General features: G+C 42.8%; 1 protein-coding gene across 5 annotated transcripts in view; it reads right to left on the bottom strand.

Annotated features, from left to right (window-relative positions):
* Positions 1-21,635, bottom strand: part of LNX1 (ligand of numb-protein X 1) — a 364,589-nt gene that overhangs the window by 174,889 nt on the left and 168,065 nt on the right. For all 5 annotated transcript variants that reach the window (XM_073342023.1, XM_073342024.1, XM_073342025.1 and 2 more), the window contains one exon: positions 9,231-9,324. The gene's annotated coding sequence lies outside the window, so the exon portion shown is untranslated. The remainder of the gene's footprint in view (positions 1-9,230; positions 9,325-21,635) is intronic.

Raw genomic sequence — 21,635 nt, 5'->3', positions numbered from 1 at the left:
CATATGTTGTGATGCTAAAGGGTCAGGGTAAGCTGCTTACAAAGCTCCAGAAGTGTAGCTTTCTTCATGGGAAAGTTCTGGAGTCACTGCTGGTCATCCCAGGTCTGCATGATGACGTGATCTTGCTAGTCTGGGTATGTGGCCTTGCTCCAGAAGTCTCAGTCTACACCGGAGACATCAGGAGCTACACAGCATCAGCTAGTTTGAGTCTGCCACCTCTGTCTCATCCTCCTCATGCCATGACAGGTGGCATCAGTAGGTCAGAAAGCACCACCAAAATGTCCACCAGCATCCCATTCTAGACACTACTAATGACAACTTTTAACTTGAAGAAAAGGGGAACTACACAAAAGTGAGGAAGCTAGTTAAACAGAAATTAATAAAGGAACCATCATAAGAGTGAAATGCCTGCAAGCTGCATGGAAACTTTAAAAAAATCACTATAAAATAGAAGCTCAAACTATATGTGTAACCCAAACAGCAGCAACAACAAAAGCAAGAGGACCAAAAAACCACCACCATGGCTAAACCACAGAGTAGAAGAGGTGGCTAGAGGCAAAAAGGCATCATTTAAAAATCGGAAGTCAAATCGTAGTGAGGAAAATAAAAAGGAGCATAAACGTTGACAAGTCAAGTGTAAAAGTATAATAAGAGAGGTCAAAAACAATTTGAAGAGCACCTAGCAAAAGACTCAAATTAATAGCTAATTTTTTTAAGTACATCACAAGCAGGAATGCTGCCAAACAATCCATGGAGCCACTGTATAACCAAAGTGCTAAAGGAGCATTCAAGGGGGACCAAGCCATTGCGGAGAAGCAAAATGAATTCTTTGCATCAGTCTTGATTGTAGAGAATGTGAGGGAGATTCCCACAGCTGAGTTATTCTTTTTAGGTGACAAATCTGAGGAACTATTCCAGATGGAGGTGACAATAGAGGTGATTAAGGAACAAATTGGTAAATTAAACAGTAATAAGTCACCAGGACCAGATGGTATTCAGTGATGAGTTCTGAAGGAACTCAGATATGAAACTGCAGAACTCCTCACTATGGTATGTAATCTGTCGCTTAAATCATCCTCTGTATCAGCTGAATGGAGGACACCTAATGTAATACCTATTTTTAAAAAATACTCTAGAGGAGATCCCAGCAATTACAGGCCAGTCACTCTAACATCAGTACCAGACAAATTGGTTGAAAGTACAGTAAAGTACAGAATCAGACACATAGATGATCACGACACATTGGGGAAGAGTCTACATAGCTTTTGTAAAGGGAAATCATGCCTCACCAATCTATCAGAATTCTTTGAGAGGGTCAACAAATGTGGAGAAGGGTGAGATTTCCACTTTCAGAAAGTGTTTGAGGTCCCACACTGAAGGTTCTTAAGCAAAATAAGCAGTCATGGGATAAGTGGGGAGATCTTCTCATTGATAAGTAACAGGTTAAAAGATAAGAAAAAAGGGTAGGAATAAATGGTTGGTTTTCACAATGGAGAGATAAATAACGGGGTTCCTAAGGATGTGTACTGGGACTTGTGTTGTTCAACATATGGATAAATGAAAAGGGGGTAAGCAGTGAAATGGCAACGTTTGCAGATGGTACAAAATTATTCAAGATTGTAAGTCTTCACAATCAGCTTTGGATATAACTAAGGGCTCTCTCAAAACTGGGTGACTGAGCAAAAAAATGGCAGATGAAATTCAATGTTGATAACTGCAAAGTAATGCACATTGGAAAACATAATCCCAACTATACACACAAAATTACGGGGACTAAATGATCTGTTACCACTCAAAAAGATTTTGGAATCTTCATGGACAGTTCACTGAAATCATCTGCTCAACTTCCAGCAGCATTCAAAACAATTAACAGAATGTTAGAAACCATTAGGAAAACAGAACAGAAAATATAATGCTACTATATAAATCCATGGTACGCCCACCCCTTGAATACTGTGAAGATTTCTGGTCACCTCATATCAATAAAGATGTTAGAATTGGAAAAAGTACAGAGAAGGGCAGCAAAAAATGATGAGAGATTAAAAAGACTGGTACTGCTCATCTTAGAAAAGATACTACTAAGGGTTGATATGACAGGGGTTTATAAAATCATGAATGATGTGCAGAAAGTGAACAAGGAAGTGTAATTGACTCCTTCATATAATACAACAACTAGGAGTCACCCAATGAAATTAATAGGCAGCAGGTTTAAAACAAACAAGAAGAAGTACTTCTTTACACAATGCACAGTCAACATGTGGAACTCATTGCCAGATGTTGTGAAGGCCAAAACTATAACTGAGTTCAAAAAAGAATTGGACCTATCCTCCATGAATTTATCTATCAATGGCTATTAGCCAAGATGATCAGGGATGCAATCCCCTGCTCTTCCTGTTCCTAAAACTCTGACTACAAGAAGCTGGGACTGGATGACAGGTGATGGATTACTTTGAAGCATCTGATACCAGGCATTGTTGGAAAGCAGGATACTTGGCTAGATGGACCCTTGGTCAGACCCAGCACAGTCATTCTTATGTTCTTATGGATGCTCTGCCTGTTTCTTGAAATTGGAGCGGAAGTCTGGGCAAGACAAATTCTTCAAACGAACCACTGGCTCCGGTTGCTAGGAGCCAGTGGCCCTAAAAGACAGCTCAGCTGGATGCATTGGCAGGCAGTAACAACCTTCTGTAAAGTGCAGCAGGGTGGACTGTCAAGTTTTCTCATGCTGCATCATAAGCAAAGGGCTAGGCTGGCTAACACTGGGAAAGGCACTAGGAAGCCTGGGATAAGATGACTTGACTTGGGCTTGCATAGTGCAGTGTAGACGCATAAGTGCGGGTGACAGCAACCCATATTCAGAAACTCTAAACCTACTGTCTATATTCAGTGCGGATGCTCAAGCCCAGGCTTACGAACACCAACCCTGTGGGCTTCAGTCCCAGAGACCATGAGCTTACACTGCTGTGTGTGTATATATATATATATATATATACACCCTTAAACATAAAGAGCACGATACTTATCTGACACACATCAGTGCAGTTCTAATGGAACCATGCCAGTTTACATCAGCTGAATTTCTGGGTCCTTTTTGTTAAATGGCATAGCTGAGGATCCAGTCCCAAGGTTAGTGATACAACTTCAGTGATTTACAAGGCAAAAGCAAACAAACTACATTGGAGCCTAAAGATTAAATCCTCTTTCCACACAACTGTTCCCAATTTAATTCTTATTTCCCATGCAGACATTTAGAAGAGAACTCCAGAAATCCTTTATTAGAATTAAAAGGTATTAACGTGTAGGATAATATTCAAAATCTCTTCTGTAATTTCCTCTCTCTCTTTTTTCTATAAACATGGGAACAGTTAACCACTCAGGAAGGACTATTGAAGAATTCCCTTATTTGAATCAATCCACATTATAAGCAAGTTTTTTTTATTATTATATTAAGGATAAACATAATATATTGTGTGGAAAAATATGAAACAGATTTTTTTCCCTTTCAGTCAGTTGAGGACTTAAATAGCCCTTAAAAAGACTTCATGCAGCTACCAGACTGGTAGTATTGCACTGAACTAGCAAACAAGGGAAGAAAAACTAGCAATAAGAGATGAAAATTCTTTACTCCCTCTATAGATTTACTGTGTTGGCTATACGGTGATCACAAGAAATATGTACTTTGGTGTACCTGACACCCTGAGTGAGATTAATCAGAAGTTTCCTTTGCCCCGTGAATCACTGATCAGCCAATGAGGTTTTGTTCTGTTGATACAATACCTCTGTCTTGTGTTTCATGGGGCAACTGTTGTCTACTGTTCTGTGGAGAGTGGAGGTCTTTGTGAAGCTAAAAGGTGATTCTGTCTTGAACATCCAAATTTACATAAGTTTCTTAGCTTTTAATATGGCTCAGGTCATTTTTTTTTCTAATTTGTTTCTGGACCTTACTACCTTTCCCAAACACAAGTACCTTTTAGGAGAGAGCCAGTTACTCTATCTTTCATAATCTACTCTTCCTTACATATTACTTCTATAATCTGCCCTTCCTACGGTAAGTCTAAAATGCTGAATGCTTCCACCCACCCAGTAAAGGAAGAATAACCCACTCTAGTCTCGGCACCAACAGTGAGCATATACTATGTATGCACTTGCATAGGTTCTCTGTGCTGTGCTCACGCCCAGCTGCTCCACTCAACTTTCTTAAAAAATAATTACTTTCTCCCAAGATCCAGCCCATCTCCTTCTCCATCTACTTATAACTTGTTTGATTCATGCACAGTATTAACGGCTGGAGCAAGGACTCAGAGCGAAGAGCAGCCCTGCAGTGGTCTAGGCTATCATGCTGCTCTTCTATCTCAACGTCTATCTGCTTTATGAATGAGTGACGGTTTAGGCAGGTTTTTATAGTTTTTTGGATGCTTAAGTAATTGGTAGTTTGTCCTGAAAGAAACAGCTACCTGTATTAGGGGCCAATACAAAGAAATAACTTGTCTTCTCCTACAGATAAGGTAGAAGGAAGTATTGGAGCAGGCCAAGCTAGCAAAGTCCTCTAATTTGGAGACAGTCAGTTGTTATAGCCAGAAGAAAAAAAAAAGATCCGTGGTCAGAGATCACAGCTCCCAAGATTCCTGGACTCAGTAGGAACAGAAGGAGATCATCCACATGGAGGGATAACCAACAGGATTCAACACAGATACCACTGGGCCAGCAAGATATGTGAGGAAAAGCAGGAAGGACAAGAGCTCCAGCCTACAGAACTAGAGGAGGAAGATCTGGTGTCCCAAGAGGGACGGTTGCAGGTGCCTCATTAGGGTAAAGTTTGTGGATGGAGCTGCAAAGAAATACACTCTGTGTCTACTTGTCCCTGCCAATGGTCCTGGCCTCAACTAAGGAAATCCTCCAATCAATCAGTATTAAAAGTCTGTGTGGCTTATCAAGCCCATTGCCCCTCAGAATCTAAGACTGTCCCTCCCTGTTTGGTTTCCTTGAAGGACATTTTCACTATGGTTTATAGCAATAATAAATGTGGAGTATCTAGGTGGCAAATATCAGGGCATGGCTAGAGGTAAAGTCAGGATAAAAGCATAGGTAGAACAACAGGACAGAAACACAGATAAGGTGCTTTGCATGTTCTTGTCTTGTTTCTTTTGCTTTTTTTGGTTGCATTTTTGTTTTAGACTTGCTAGCTAATAAGTTTGCTTCTGTGAAAAATGATATTTGTAAGTTTATTAATATCACTTTTCACAGCAGACTTCTCAGCCCTGGCAAGCTGGGGGATAAATTAAGCCTTGGATGGGGAGGTGGATAGGGAGGCAGTGCGGGCCAGGGCTGATGGATCAGGGGATGGAGTTCACCAGGCCCTGAGGCTGGGGGGCCAGAGCCTGTGGCTGGAGCCTGCCACCACATAGCTAGAGCCTGCTGCCCGCCACCCTAGGGCTGAAGCCAGAAGCCAGAGTCCCACTACCCCTGGGAAGGTGGGGAACTCACACCATCTGTCTGCTCCACTGGCATTTGTGACTACAGAGAGGGGCAGGGCCCAACCCATCCTGGTGGTCCCAGGGGAGGGGCCGCTGTTTCCCCCCACCTCCCCAATCACTGCCCAGACGGTTAAGGCCTCAAGAAAAGCCCTGGGTGGCAGCATATTGGAATCTGGGAGGCAGTGACCATGAGTTCGTTGAGTTCAGGATCCTGACACAGGGAAGAAAGGTAAGCAGCAGGATACGGACCCTGGACTTCAGGAAAGCAGACTTCGACTCCCTCAGGGAACGGATGGGTAGGATCCCCTGGGGGACTAACATGAAGGGGAAAGGAGTCCAGGAGAGCTGGCTGTATTTCAAGGAATCCCTGTTGAGGTTACAGGGACAAACCATCCCGATGTGTCGAAAGAATAGTAAATATGGCAGGCGACCAGCTTGGCTTAACGGTGAAATCCTAGCGGATCTTAAACATAAAAAAGAAGCTTACAAGAAGTGGAAGATTGGACATATGACCAGGGAAGAGTATAAAAATATTGCTCGGGCATGTAGGAATGAAATCAGGAGGGCCAAATCGCACCTGGAGCTGCAGCTAGCGAGAGATGTCAAGAGTAACAAGAAGGATTTCTTCAGGTATGTTGGCAACAAGAAGAAAGCCAAGGAAAATGTGGGCCCCTTAATGAATGAGGGAGGCAACCTAGTGACAGAGGATGTGGAAAAAGCTAATGTACTCAATGCTTTTTTTGCCTCTGTCTTCACTAACAAGGTCAGCTCCCAGACTGCTGCGCTGGGCATCACAACATGGGAAATAGATGGCCAGCCCTCTGTGGAGAAAGAGGTGGTTAGGGACTATTTAGAAAAGCTGGACGTGCACAAGTCCATGGGGCCGGATGAGTTGCATCTGAGAGTGCTAAAGGAATTGGCGGCTGTGATTGCAGAGCCATTGGCCATTATCTTTGAAAACTCGTGGCGAACGGGGGAAGTCCCGGATGCCTGGAAAAAGGCTAATGTAGTGCCAATCTTTAAAAAAGGGAAGGAGGAGGATCCTGGGAACTACAGGCCAGTCAGCCTCACTTCAGTCCCCGGAAAAATCATGGAGCAGGTCCTCAAAGAATCAATCCTGAAGCACTTGCATGAGAGGAAAGTGATCAGGAACTGCCAGCATGGATTCACCAAGGGAAGGTCATGCCTGACTAATCTAATCGCCTTCTATGATGAGATTACTGGTTCTGTGGATGAAGGGAAAGCAGTAAATGTATTGTTTCTTGACTTTAGCAAAGCTTTTGACATGGTCTCCCACAGTATTCTTGTCAGCAAATTAAAGAAGTATGGGCTGGATGAATGCATTATAAGGTGGGTAGAAAGTTAGCTAGATTGTCGGGCTCAACGGGTAGTGATCGATGGCTCCATGTCTAGTTGGCAGCCGGTGTCAAGTGGAGTGCCCCAGGGGTCGGTCCTGGAGCCGGTTTTGTTCAATATCTTCATAAATGATCTGGAGGATGGTGTGAATTGCACTCTCAGCAAATTTGCGGATGATACTAAACTGGGAGGAGTGGTAGATACTCTGGAGGGCAGGGATAGGATACAGAGGGACCTAAACAAATTGGAGGATTGGCCCAAAAGAAATCTGATGAGGTTCAATAAGGATAAGTGCAGGGTCCTTCTCTTAGGACGGAAGAACCCAATGCACCGCTACAGACTAGGGACCGAATGGCTAAGCAGCAGTTCTGCGGAAAAGGACCTAGGGGTGACAGTGGACGAGAAGCTGGATATGAGTCAGCAGTGTGCCCTTGTTGCCAAGAAGGCCAGTGGCATTTTAGGATGTATAAGTAGGGGCATAGCGAGCAGATTGAGGGACGTGATCGTTCCCCTCTATTCGACATTGGTGAGGCCTCATCTGGAGTACTGTGTCCAGTTTTGGGCCCCACACTTCAAGAAGGATGTGGATAAATTGGAGAGAGTCCAGCGAAGGGCAACAAAAATGATTAGGGGTCTGGAACACATGACTTATGAGGAGAGGCTGAGGGAACTGGGATTGTTTAGTCTGCAGAAGAGAAGAATGAGGGGGGATTTGATAGCTGCTTTCAACTACCTGAAAGGTGGTTCCAGAGAGGATGGTTCTAGACTATTCTCAGTGGTAGAAGAGGACAGGACAAGGAGTAATGGTCTCAAGTTGCAGTGGGGGAGGTTTAGGTTGGATATTAGGAAAAACTTTTTCACTAGGAGGGTGGTGAAACACTGGAATGCGTTACCTAGGGAGGTGGTAGAATCTCCTTCCTTAGAAGGTTTTAAGGTCAGGCTTGACAAAGCCCTGGCTGGGATGATTTAATTGGGGATTGGTCCTGCTTTGAGCAGGGGGTTGGACTAGATGACCTCCTGAGGTCCCTTCCAACCCTGATATTCTATGATTCTATGTGGCCACAGTGGCCGCATTTGAGAAACATTGCCCTAGGTACACCTGTATTCACACCTCTACACTGCTGCAATAATGTGTGCGCAAAATATGCCTTGAGAGGTATTATGTGAAAGTTAATAACATGCTGGTTATTAATATAATTGTCAAATGCATGCGATAACCTTATATGTGAAGTTCCAATTTCCCTCTATATTATATTATTAGACCATGCTGGTGTAAGCAGGGTCTGAATGAACTCTCCCCTGATAACTAGTTCGGGATGGGGGGAGACTTCAGGAGCAAACTTTATTTACATGAACACCCTTACTCTGCATACATATCTAGCAGAGAGGAGTTGTGTAGCTCCAAGTGATCAGCTTTGGATGGTTATTGGGATTACAGATCACTTTAGTATTAAATGCAGGGGTAGTGAAATGTTATCATCTTCGTTGTGTGACTAAAGGAGAGCAGAACTGTGCTGAGCTTGTCCCGACTGAGGGGGTCACCCTCAGCTGAAAGGAACTTGTTAAGCCAGGGGCTCCAATGACAGACCTCTGTAAAAGTAAGAGGGGTGGGGACAGGTGTCCTAGCCAGGAGAGGTGGACTCTCCCTAAGGGTCCCCAATCTGGTTTAACCCATCCCTTCCCACGGTTCAAAGATAGAGCTAAAGAGGTATCGTTAGGAGCCTTTTTGTTATGTTAAAGTGGTCAAATGAGAGCTGAAATCACTTGTGGTGGGGCAGTGTTTCTGCTCAGCCTGAAAAGAGCTGAAAATCACTAAGACGGATGTGCAGAGGTCACAGGAGAGAGGCAAGTGGAAGCAGAAGGCGACTGACAGTTGGCCGGTGAATGAGCACCTGGCAAGACGGTGATCAGAATGAGTGTCTGGTGAGGCAACGAGTGGCTGGTGGGGCAGCCAGGCAGAAAGGATCCGTGGGTGGCGGGATGGCTGGCCAGAACAAGTGCTCAGATGGCAAACAAGCAAGGTGCCTTCTTCCCTGTGTGGAAGGTGAACTCACACAGTTGCACCTCTGAACCCTGGGTCCTCACTGACCAAGGACAATTTAAGGAATTTTCAGTTCGCCATGTTGGTCTCCTTGAATTGTACTTCACCCTCCATATTATATTCTCTCTTGTTCCCCCTTGTCTATAATCTGCCTAGCCACAGCACTTTGGCAGGAAGTATTGGTGCCTTTTGTACATTTGGGCGGGAAACGGTTAGATGACCTAGAGAATCCTGCCTGGCAACTAAAGGTGATAAAAGGTTACAGTGCCTTGTGACAGCTGCTGTCCATCACAGAGGCAGCCCAGTGCTTACATCTATTCCCTACTGAGACAACATGGCCAATTGAGAAGAAAGCTTACCTGATCCTGTCCTGAGTATCCTGGTGTTCGTGGTTCCTGTCCTTTGATGTCCTGTGGTCCCGGTGATGTCCTTAGTTCCTGTGTGTCCAGGGTCCTGTGTAAACCACGAGAAGAATGGTGATGTGTTAATACCTTTAATTTGTCTTACACACCTTTGGTGTACGGTTTTGGGTTCTTGGCTTAAAGCCGGTTTGTATTGTTAACATCGAGTGGGTTTCCCGTTTCCTTATTGGGTATCGTTGTTGGGGGTCCTTTAATAAACGGTTATTTGTTTTGTACCTAATTCTGTCTCTTTGGTTTCTTGGGAATAAATCATTAACTGATGATAGATGCAGCAGGGGGACAGGCTTGAAGTGTGGGGGTTTGGGCTTAATTAGGGTTTCCAGTTCCCTTAGTAGTTATCACCACCAAGAGTGGGGTACAGTGAGGGAGCAGAGAGGAGCACAGAAAAGGAACTTTTGGTTGTAGAACTCAAGAACATGAGGCAAAAAGCACTGCCCCACACACTCTGGGGTAGGTATCCTGCTCACAGTTTTATGCTTATGAATCCTGCTTGTGGCATTTTCCCTAATTAATATCAGGTGACTTCCCTCCTTTCATTAAAAAGGTTTCTTTTCTACACTCAGACTCTGTGCTTTCAAGTGGAGACGTATTGCCTCTCAGAGGCGCCCAGGGGTGGTGAGTAATTTTCCAAGGTTAGTGGGTGGGGGCTCAAGCCGGTTCTGTGTTGTGTTGTTGAAGAGGAACCCCCAGATATTGAACCCAGCCCTGGTTGCTGCCAGCTTCACCTGGCAGAAGGGTTATATTAAAACAAGACAGCCTAGTCTAGGTAAAGGTGATAAACAGCTCTGCCCTAGACAAAGGAATTTAGGTCAATTTATATATTAGCCACGAACAAAGATATCGAGCTAAACCAGGGGCGTTACCCTGAGCCAGAACTCAAGAGACAGAGAATTAACATGGCTCCTGCCCATCAGAGAGACACAGCAGACTGAATCCCCAGGAAGCCTTCCTGCCTTGTAGGACAAAGACCTTATTTGTGAGAGAGGGATAGCTCAGTGGTTTGAGCATTGGCTTGCTAAACCCAGGGTTGTGAGTTCAATCCTTGAGGGGCCATTTGAGGGATCTGGGGCAAAAACTGGGGATTGGTCCTGCTTTGAGCAGGGGGTTGGACTAGGTGACCTCCTGACGTCCCTTCCAACACTGATATTCTATGAAAGATGTCCCTTTGAGGATATAAGAACCAGAGAGAGATTCCATCGTTATTCTTCACCTTAAGGAGACAAAGAAATCAAGCGTTATGATCTCTGTGATGGATCCTGGCCAGTAAAAGCTGGTAAAGAGACTGTGGGTGTGAGAAGCCATCTTGAACAAAGACTGTATCTTGCTAGATTATATCTTAGAGTTCGAAATTGGTGTTTTCATTTTTATTTGCTTGTAACCATCTCCGCCTTTATTTCTTTTACTTTGTATCACTCACTCTAGGCTTGTTTCTTGATAAAGTTGTTTTGCTTTCAGTGCCATGTCAGTTCAGTAAAGTTTTAGTCTCTGTAGAGGCAGCGAACCAGCATGGGTCCAGTGAGAGGGACTACTCTCCACAGTAAGAGGATTCTGGCAAATTTGGGGCTGGAAGGATACTAAGGTCACTCTGCAAGGAGCATCCAAGGTGGACAAAACCAGGGTGAGGCTTGTGGGCTGCTAATAAGCTTTTCGGGTCAGAGCTCTGAACCAAAGCTGCACAGCCAGGAGACACCCCGGGTTACAAGGCAGATGATGACTGAACCCCTTACTCGCCTGAGTGACCCCAAACCATGACAGTATTACTATCCTGAGAACACACACTTCAGTACAGATGGACAAATTCTGATATTACTACAAGTGGGCAGATGAGAATATGTCTGGCACAGGGCAGGAGATGTTGGGAATAACCCACAAGGGTCTTGATTTGACTATTGGCTTCGGACTAGAATATCTTGTGAAACCGTAGTCATTAAGAGAAGATTTTGAGCTGAAATATTTAAAAAGTGTGTATTGGAACTATTCTGTGTACGTTGCTGATCTTGGAATGGATCTGTTTCAGAATTACACCGCACTTTTAAAGCTGCCATCTGATAATTAAAACAATACACTTCTAAACATTCATTTTAGATGATGCTGTCAGCACAGTTGATGGATAGGATTTATTTAGTGAATAAAGATAGTAAGTTTTCCTAATAATTAACGTGCACTGATTTGAATGTCTAAACAGTCTTGTGTTTTCTTTACTAACATGATTAAATGGACCTTAAAAAAAAATCAAAGGTTGCTGCTCAGTTTACTGAATCACTTCCAGATTTCAGACTGTTTGATACTCTAAACACCATGCTGATGTTCCATGCAAGGTTTACTGTTTGGCTCATTTAAACTTAGCCAATGCTCTTTATAGCAGCCTGTGAAGAAAAGAAACCATTCATACCCTAGTTTAAAGGCGTCAAGGAACATGCCAGATTTTTATCAGAAAATTCTTTAAAAATTGAATGCTGAATTACAAAAAGAAAATGTAGTCTTTAGGAGAGTTTAAAGTAAATACAATCTATTCCCTCTACAAAGGGATTTTCTTATCCAAACAATGCTAGTCCTCTTCAGTTGTATAAACTTATGTTTGATCAGAATATTTTCATAATAATAGAAGCACATAATCACACTGTAAAGGCAAACAAAACACACTGGTACATACTCATAAAGCTGATATTTAAGGTAAAGTATATCCAGATCACAGACCTTGTATCTTCTCACACAATACTTCCAAGAAATACAATAGTGACCATCTGGTGATATTGCCTCGTTAGGGTCTCAGATAAACAATCTTCAGTGATCCCACAATGGGGGAAATGTAACAGTACATTAGAGAAGTTAACAACTATCTTCTATCTTGTATAGATTCTTATACTGCCCTCATCACCATAGTATGTAAGCAGCTTCCTATAGTGCATAAAGTGATGTGGACTGACATCTGTCACATGTGGTTTACTTTTTCCCCTTGTCCTTTTCCCAGAGGGAGAATTGTGTGTGCTTGGTATGGTTTTATTGGGTTTTTTTGTTTTGATTTTTTAAAATATGTATGTTGCTCTGTGTCAAGATTCCTTCCCCACTCTGAACTCTAGGGTACAGATGTGGGGACCTGCATGAAAGACCCCTAAGCTTATTCTTACCAGCTTAGGTTAAAAGCTGCCACCACCAAAGCGTTACACAAAGAACAGGGGAAGTGTCCACTTGGAAACGTCTCCCACCCAAAATATCCCCCCAAGCCCTACACCCCCTTTCCTGGGGAAGGCTTGATAAAAATCCTCACCAATTTGCATAGGTTAACACGGACCCAAACCCTTGGATCTTAAGAACAATGAAAAAGCAATCAGGTTCTTAAAAGAGAAATTTAATTAAAGAAAAAGTAAAAGAATTACCTCTAAAATCAGGATGGTAAATACTTTACAGGGTAATCAGATTAAAAACAGAGAATCCCTCTAGGCAAAACCTTAAGTTACAAAATGACACAAAAACAGGAATATACATCCCATTCAGCACAACTTATTTTATCAGCCATTTAAACAAAACAGAATCTAACGCATATCTAACTAGATTGCTTACTAACTCTTTACAGGAGTTCTGACCTGCATTCCTGCTCTGGTCCCAGCAAAAGCATCACACAGACACAGAGAGAACCCTTTGTTCCCCCCCACTCCAGCTTTGAAAGTATCTTGTCTCCTCATTGGTCATTTTGGTCAGGTGCCGGCGAGGTTATCTTAGCTTCTTAACCCTTTACAGGTGAAAGGATTTTTCCTCTGGCCAAGAGCAATTTGAAGGTGTTTACCCTTCCCTTTATATTTATGACACGTTCCCCTCCCCCAAATCACAGATAGGGTGAAACGCTGGCTGTGATTTCTTCCTGGAGCTCTAGGAGAAAACAGGGTTAATAAGACACATGCACCTCTAAATATACAACCAAGTATATAAAAACTATTTTTCTCATCTCAAGGACGATTTCAACCAGATGATTCCGGGAAACTTTCACAGGAGAGTGCATCAGCCACTTTGTTAGACGCTCCTGAGATGTGTTGTACCTCAAAATCAAAATCTTGAAGAGCTAAACTCCACCGAATAAGTTTTTTTGTTATTTCCCGTGGTGGTATGAAGCCACTGTAGCGCAGCATGATCCGTTTACAGGTGGAAATGCCGTCCCCAAACGTATGGGCGTAGCTTTTCCAGAGCATAGACAATGGAGTAACATTCTTTTTCACTGACTGACCAGTTGCTTTCCCTCTCGGACAGCTTCTTGCTGAGAAACACTACAGGGTGGAATTCTTGATCCCGTCCTTCCTGCATTAAAACTGCTCCCACACCACGCTCGGACGCATCTGTGGTTACTAAGAACGGTTTGTCAAAGTCTGGGGCCCTTAGTACAGGGTCAGACAGGAGTGTCGCTTTAAGCTGGTTAAAGGCCTTCTGACACTTCAGTCCGCTGAACAGCATTTGGCTGTTTCTTTTTGGTTAAGTCTGTCAGTGGGGCGGCAATTTGGCTGTATTGCGGTACAAATGACCTGTAATATCCGGCCAAGCCTAAGAAGGATTGGACCTGTTTCTTTGACTTTGGGACAGGCCACTTTTGGATAACATCCACTTTGGCCTGTAGGGGGTTGATTGTTCCTTGACCCAGCTGGTGTCCAAGGTAAGTCACTCTGTTTAGGCCTATTTGACACTTCTTAGCCTTAACAGTTAGTCCTGCCTCCCTTATGCTCTCAAAGACTTTTTGTAGATGTTCCAAGTGTTCTCCCCAGGAATCCGAAAATATGGCCACATCGTCAAGGTAGGCAACTGCATATTCTCCTAATCCTGCTAGGAGACCATCTACAAGGTCTTTGGAAGGTGGCGGGTGCAGCCCGAAAGGGAGCACATTAAATTCATACAGCCCGAGATGTGTGATGAAGGCTGACCTTTCCTTGGCGGATTCATCTAGTGGTACCTGCTAGTACCCCTTGGTTAAGTCCACGGTAGAGGTGAACTGGGCCCGTCCCAGTTTCTCTAATAGCTCATCTGTGCGTGGCATTGGATAGTTGTCTGGGCGAGTTACAGCATTTAGCTTACAGTAGTCCACACAGAAACATATCTCCCCAGCTGGTTTGGGAACTAGAACCACTGGAGATGGCCATGCACTGCTAGAGGGGCGGATTACCCCCATCTGTAGCATATCCTGAATCTCCCATTCTATAGCAGTTTTAGCTTGAGGAGACACCCGGTAAGGTTGGACTTTAATTGGGTGAGCATTACCTGTGTCAATGGAGTGGTATGCCCGTTCAGTCAGTCCTGGGGTGGCTGAGAATGTCGGAGCATAGCTAGTGCACAGCTCCTTGATTTGCTGTCACTGCATACGCCCAAGGGTCATGGAGAAGTTCACCTCTTCCACACCACCAGCACTTTTTCCTTTGTAGTAGACACCTTCAGGCCACTCAGCGTCATCTCCTCCCCGGGCTGTAAACTGACAAACCTTTTATTCTCTGGAATAAAAGGGCTTTAGAGAATTAATATGGTACACCTTAGGCTTTCATTTGGAGGCGGGGAATGCTATTAGATAATTAACAGCTCCCAGGTGCTCCTGGACCATGAATGGCCCTTCCCACACCACTTCCATTTTATGGGCCTGGAGCGCCTTTAAGATCATGACCTGGTCCCCTACTTTGAAGGAACGCTCTCTGGCATGTTTATCATACCAGGCTTTTTGCTCTTTTTGAGCATCCTGTAAGTTTTCTTTAGCAAGGGCTAAAGAGGTTCAGAGGGTGTTTTGTAGGTTGGTTACAAAGTCCAGAATGTTAGTTCCTAGAAAAGGTGTAAACCCCTCCCATTGCTGCTTCACCAACCGTAATGGCCCCTTAACCTCGCGGCCATATACAAGTTCAAATGGTGAAAACTCTAAACTGGGATGTGGTACAGCTCTGTAGGCAAAGAGCAACTGCTGCAACACTAGGTCCCAGTCATTGGAGTGTTCATTTATGAATTTACGTATCATGGCCCCCAAAGTTCCATTAAATTTCTCCACCAGGCCATTTGTTTGATGATGGTAAGGGGTGGCAACCAAGTGATTCACCCCATGAGATTCCCAAAGGCTTTCTATAGTTCCTGCCAGGAAATTAGTTCCTGCATCTGTGAGGATGTCGGAGGACCAACCTACCCTGGCAAAAATGTCTGCTAATGCCTGGCACACACTTTTATCCCTGGTGTTGCTTAGAGCTACTGCTTCTGGCCATCGGGTGGCAAAATCCATGAAAGTCAGTAAGTACTGCTTTCCTCTGGGTCTCTTTTTTCGGAAAAGGACCCAGAATATCCACAGCTACTTGCTGAAATGGAACTTCAGTGATAGGGAGTGGCTGGAGAGGGGCTTTGACCTGGTCTTGGGGTTTTCCCACTCTTTGGTATACCTCACAAGACCAGACATAGGTAGAAACATCCTTGCCCATTCCCTCCCAGTGGAATGACCTCCCCAAATGGTCTTTGATCCTGTTCACCCCAGCATGGCCACTAGGATGATCGTGGGCTAAGCTCAAGAGCTTGACCCAGTACTTAGTTGGAACTACCAACTGTCTCTGAGGATGCCAGTCTTCCTGGTGTCCACCAGAAAGAGTTTCCTTGTATAAAAGTCCTCTTTCTACAACAAACCTGGATCTATTATATTATATCCCTTTACATTTATGACACTCTGTGTTTCCATTAGAGGAGGCAGTTGAAAATTGCATGCCTTGCACGTACAGAGCAGAAGGTGGTGAGGTTTGTGGTGGTCCTTCATTCCATAGTCTTAAACTGGCTCCCGAGAAAGCTTGGTCTCAGTCAAGATTTATTGTTATGGTAGAGAGTTCCACTGGGCCAGTGGAATGTAGCTGTCATACCAGGCAGTTATACAGAGTAATCTGGATAGTTTGATAAACTGGACCCAATAAACAAAATATATTTAAATATTACCAAATGCAACGATATCCATCTAGGAACAAGGAAAGCAGGCTTGAACTACAGAATAGGGTGCTTATCCTGGAAAGCAGTGACTCTGAAAAGGATTTAGGGGTCACAGTGGACAAGCAACTGAACATGATGAGTTCCCTGTGCTATGCTGTGGCAAAAAAGGCTCATGAGATCCTTGGATGTATAAACAAACAGGGAGGTGATTTTACCTCTGTATATGGGGCTGGTGAGATTGATACTGGAATATTGCATAGAGTTCTAGTGTCCACATTCTAAAGAGGATGTTTCTAAATTAGAGAGGGTGCAGAAAAGAGGCACAAAAACTATTTAAGGGCTAGAGAAAATGCCTTATCCTGAGAGACTTAAAGAGATCAGTCTGTTGAGTATATCAAAAGAAAACTGAAAGGTGACTTGGTTATAATATACAAGTACTTTTTCAGGGATATAGCACTGGGTACTACCGGGCTCTTTAATCTAGTGGAGAAAGGCATAACAGGAACCACTGGCTGGAAGCTGAGGCCAGACAGATTCAAATGAGAAATAAGGCACGCATTTTTAACCATGCAGGTGACGTGATTAACCACAGGAATTAACTACTAAGGGAAGTGGTGGATCTCTTAATGTTCTCAAATCAAGACTGGATGTCTTTCTGGAAGATATGCTTTAGCTTTAGCCAAACACGTTATTGGGCTTAATACACGGATAAGTGTATGAGTGAAATTTAATAGCCTGTGATATACATGTGGTCAGACTACATGATCGAAGTCCTTTCTGGCCTTAAACTCTATGAATCACCTGCTAGCATGGAATAGAGATGGTAGAAAGCATTAATTGCAGATGCTGCTATGTGAGAGCTTATCACCACCCAGGAATGCAGAAGCACTTCTAAACTATAGACTGAACTGACTGATTAAGTGTGTACCTTCAAGCAAAGGAAACTGCACTCACTGGCTGCAAACTCTTCAAAGTGTTTCCCTCTGTCCCAGCAGCATAACCACTGCCTTACTTGGGTTCAGTGTCAATCATCTGTTCTTCATACAACAATCTATGGCGAATCTAAGTAGCCATGCTAAGTATTTAGACTGACATTTAAGGTGATTGTTATTCCTAGTAAAATAATACATGGCACATCTTTAGCACTTTACAAGTAATTAAGCTGCACAACACTCTTGTAACATAGGTAAGGGATATATGGTAGTGACTTCACCCACAACCAAAATAAAGCCACCTCTGTGGTGGAACATATCAGTTGTTCAGCCATGCATAACAGCACTACACTGCAGTTTAGCGAATGAAGTGAAGAATACTATCATCGCCACTCGATATTGTAGGAGGAATTTAGGTAGGCAGAATGTAATAATTACTTGAGCTGGAATTAATAGGATACAGGGGTTAACACCCTACACTCTTATAAGAGGCACTTTGAAGAATGCATGCATCCAAGACCTCAATTTTATATCTCATCAGCCAGACAGCAGCTCTAGCAGCAGTGTCCCACTCAAACGGTGCTGGGGTACAGTTCCAGTACTGACTCAGAGGGAAGAACACCAGCTTTGGAATCACCTCCTCATGCGGTACCTGTGCTCTCTGTGAAGTTCTCCAATGCAAGTCTGACCTTGCTTAGCTTGTGGACGTTTACTGGGATTACAGCATGTGGCATTAGAGTTGCAAGTAGAACACTTTCCTTTAGATTTGAATTCATTTCTCCTGTTGAACATTATGGACCTGATTCTGTAACTCCTTCCTCATGCTACGCAGTTCCTTATGGGCAATCCCACTGAAATCCATGCAATTATTTGCCAAGAAAGGTACTGCCGAACATGAGTAAGGGTGGTGGAACATGTCCTGCCCCACTCTATGATAAGAATTACTGTAGTTAAGTTTGTTTGCACTGTTGGTCCCGGGATATGACAGAGAGAAGGTGCATGAAATAATATCTTTTACTGGACCAACTTCTGTTGGTGACAGAGACAAGCTTTCACACTAACATAGAGCTTTTAAGAGTACACATTCTCTTAAGAGCTCTGTGTAAGCTCGAAAGCTTGTCTCTGTCACCACCAGAAGTTGGCCCAATAAAAGGTATTACCTCACCCACCTTGACTCTGTGATTACATTTGTCCGGCAGGAAATAACTGCAAAAGCAGGGTGAGAAAAGTTGAGCTGTTCGCAATGCTAACAATTTGGATTCCCAAATTGGACTTCTGAGGATTAGGCAGAACTCAGTCACATTTTTAAACAGTTACTGTAAGTGTAAATGTTATTTCATCTCCCCCCTTGTACTCTATCCTCTTGGCCAGCCACCAGGCAACCACACCCATGCTTTTACTTTGTTATAGCTGCAAGTATGGGATCAAGAGAGAGAGTCTATACTCCGTGTAATACAAAACCCATTATTCAAATACATTTGCAAATAAATTGCCATTCCTATGCATTCTCATGTAGCAGAGGAGGAGCTGCTGCTGAGCCTGACGAGCTGAATGTAAGTCCTCCATTTACATTAAAGAAGAAATTGCACCAGATTTGTGCACTGTGACCCTTCCCCACCTTTATTAGACACACATTTGGGGAGTTGCTATGGTTCTTTAACACTAACCAGAAATAAGAATTAACTGGATTACATTTCATTGTACAAATGAAAAAAAAAAAATCAAAGTGTTTGTACAGTACTCAGGCCAGGCAAACAAATTAACACCAAGCCAGAGGTAACAGAGAATGTAAGATTTCCTTATTTTCATAAGCGTGTACTGTGACAGATATGGCCATTTCCTGCAATATCTTTGGGAGTTCTTGCCATATTAAGTTTGTATATCATTTTGGGCCATGTAATTCTATGAGGAAAAGTGACCATAGCCCTTCTGGAACTAAGAATTGTAGGGGGTGATTAGGCAAATTCACTCAAATTGTAACACCTCCCGAGAGATACCCACAGAAGCTCACATATATTGGCTCAAACTGGATTCTCCAGAGGCCAAGAGCCAAAGATAGGACTTTTGGACAAATAGCCTTAGTTTAAATTGACTCAGCCTTCCTTCTGATTCAGCAAATGGACCAGAACCCTCTGTCCAAGGAGGACACCAATCCTTCCTGAGAAGAGACTGAAGGACTTTGGCCTATGGAGGCTCCGTAAATCTGATGGGTGACCGCTGGTAAGCTTTTATCATGTATATAGGAACTTTTATTATTTTTGATGTTTTCTCTGTAAGGCTTTCACCTTAAGAATAAATGTGCTTGCTTAGAAAAGGACAGCTTGGTAACTTGTACCTATTGGCAATTATGTTGTTCATAGCCTTCGAAGAGGAAGCAGAGCACAGATGCTGTCCTGTTTTGGCAGTCTTGCTTGCTGGGATTATCACATTATAGACAGGGAACTGTGCAGCCTGAAAAATCCCTGATTAGCAGAGAGAGAGAGAGAGAGAGAGACACACACACACACACACACAGACAGGGGTCTCTGCCCAAGAGAGGTGACAGCTGAAGAGCTCGGAACTAGCTCAGGTGCCCTCCAGGGACCAGGGACCGGGAATACAGGTACAGTGGCTCTGAAGTGTGACAATACAACACCTGCATCTACTATGTTTCTTTTCTGATTCACTGGGTGAAATCCTGGCTACATTCAACTAAATATCAGTGCTCCTGTTTACTTTAAAGGAGCCAGGATTTCACCTACTGTATTTAGAGCTTGATCTTGTGAGGTACCAAGTGCCTCCTTAGAGTCAATGAACACCTCACCTTCAATGAGGCATTTCATAACGTGCAGGATCAAGCTCTTAAAGATACATGGGTCTGATTTTGAACTCACCAATCCATTTAAGTTAAAGGGAAAACTCCCAGTGACTGAAATAGTGCAGGATCAAGCAGTATACTGGTTTAAAACCAGGGACTCTTAAGTGACTGAAATTAGGTTGGTTTAAAGTTGGTATAAATGAGCCTTGAATCCTGGCTCATGGCCTTAGTTCTAGTGTCACGGATTATGCTATACATGTAATATTTTCCTTGTATTTAAGGGGAATGTCAAAACATTAATTCACAAGAACTTTCCACTAATTTCTAACCCTCTTTGCAAATAAGTTTTCAGATAGTGATTTCTATGAAAGTGCTACACAATGCTTGAACAACTGGCCAGAACCGGAGCACCTTCTCCCAGAACAAGTCCTACAGCCAAATTCTCTGCTAGCGTAATTCCACTGAAGTCAACAGAATTGTGCCAGCAGAGAACTTGGACCTTTATATTTATGCCTTTGTCTGTATTTCTGCAAGACACGGGATATGCATGGGAATGACAAACTTGTATTTTATTATTATTCAAACCTGGCCTAAAAGGTTCATTTTATCTTTAAATAAAACAAACAAAGAAATATCTTATTAAGCACACTATTATTTCATACCTGTTGTGATCTTCACAAATATACATAAAGATTTTTGTGTGATAAATTAAAGATACTAGCTGAGCTTTACCTTGACATCAGATCCAGTAAAACATGGTCCTAAATTATCAGAGCCACATTCTTTTTAAAAAAAAATAGTATAAAGAATTTTTAAAGGATTTTCTATAGTTATTTTAAAATAATTTCTAATGTAACATATTTTCCCTCCTGCCTTTAAGGCATTTTGATGGTTTTCAACTACCCAGCTGCTCTTCTAATTATAGACATAAATTTTGACTGAAAGCCAAGTCTAAACACAAGTAAGCATTATTTTTATATTTATAAATTAGATGGGTTTCTGTTTGTACACAATTCTGTGATGATGGAAATAAAACCCACCTGAATGGAAGAGATCCCAATTTAAATTCAGTTAACTTCTTTATCACGTACAAAGGATAAATTAGTTGTGCAAACAGAAGTTTCAAATTTTTTCTAAAGATGCCACATTCTTCTCATTTTATGCCTATATGGCCTCTAACTTATGGTAGATTTTTAAAATGGTATTCTGTATCCGGTCATTTTATACTACCTTAAACCCACACTAATGTGAAAAAGAAATGTTTTAAATATATTAGTATTGGCAAATTCCTAGAAGGAATGAGAGTTGCTGAGTCCTAACTATAATATCAAAGAGCCTGACACAATATGGTGACTTACTGAAGTAGGCCCAGTGTGAGCCAGGTGAGTAGGATTCGGCCCAGAGCTAATTAAGTCCCCCCCTCCACCCCCCAGTGTCATCAACGTGACCATCATATCACCAAAATGGCTGAAACAAGTTTGCTTTCCTGGTTGAAATAGAAATACGTTTTTTCCCTAACCAGTCATTTGTTTCTGGTCCACTCTACATTAGTATTAAAGGTCCTTCTAGAAATGTTTGACTGTTTAGAAAAAAATATAAATAAAAGGTAAGTAATCTCAAAAAAAGAAAAAATTTTTTATTAGAAGGGGAAATTAAGATTAGAGACATAGGAACATAAGAACAGCCATACTGGGTCAGACC

This window comes from Lepidochelys kempii, chromosome 4 (genome assembly GCF_965140265.1).
Source record: "Lepidochelys kempii isolate rLepKem1 chromosome 4, rLepKem1.hap2, whole genome shotgun sequence".
In the NCBI taxonomy this organism is placed as follows: Eukaryota; Metazoa; Chordata; order Testudines; family Cheloniidae; genus Lepidochelys; species Lepidochelys kempii.
The sequence above is the reverse complement of the archived record's forward strand: the minus strand, read 5'-3'. Positions and strand labels throughout refer to the sequence as shown.